The sequence below is a fragment of the Penaeus monodon genome, chromosome 30, assembly GCF_015228065.2.
Source record: "Penaeus monodon isolate SGIC_2016 chromosome 30, NSTDA_Pmon_1, whole genome shotgun sequence".
In the NCBI taxonomy this organism is placed as follows: domain Eukaryota; kingdom Metazoa; phylum Arthropoda; class Malacostraca; order Decapoda; family Penaeidae; genus Penaeus; species Penaeus monodon.
Window position 1 is genome coordinate 34,842,226 of NC_051415.1, and position 739 is coordinate 34,842,964.

A 739-nucleotide genomic window follows, 5' to 3' on the forward strand; every position below is an offset into this window, starting at 1 on the left:
CTTAATGTGTGTATTTTCTTTTTATCACCGATATCTTCATCCCTGCTTGCGTTCCCCCCCTTCGCCTGACCACAAACGACAGAGACTGATCATTATATTGATATTATCTACGTGTTGCATCATCCTGGAGGGTAGAAACATTATCATACCTCTGGCATTATCGTTGGACATAATAATCTAAATTATCCTACATCATTACGTGATGCGTCAAGTCTATCATCACGCCTCAGGCAACCTCATCTCGATCATTGTTCGTATCATCAATTCTCCTGATTGACTGATCCGATCCGAACTATAGTGACACTATCATCGTAACACGGTCATTGTCGCCTTACTCGCGTGTGTCGCGACTGTATTGTTGCTCACTATTCACAAGATTATCATTATCATACTTCAGGCATCGACGACTTATCGTACGCCTGAAATCATCTTCCCTCTGGCAACTTGTCTCTTCCGACACAAAAATAATCTTTAAACCTGCTGGAATATTATTAATATCAGGTCTTCGTTTTCCCAGGAACCGTTAATTCACTTATCTCCATATAAATCAATTATGAAGCGAGTAGATAGTGAAGGGATAAATAGAATAATCAGATGTATAATATGAGTAGATAGGACGTGAATTTGGAGAGCAGGTTGTGAAAATAGATACCGTGCTTCGTTGCATCAACATTCTTCTGCTAGACATCATAATCAAAACATCATAGATTATGCATACAGGTTCGCCCCCCCCCCCCAT

General features: G+C 40.2%; 1 protein-coding gene across 1 annotated transcript in view; it reads right to left on the minus strand.

Annotated features, from left to right (window-relative positions):
* The window catches only part of LOC119592748 (ADAMTS-like protein 5), a gene marked incomplete at its 3' end in the record, with an annotated part of 89,191 nt that overhangs the window by 8,789 nt on the left and 79,663 nt on the right, over positions 1 to 739 (minus strand).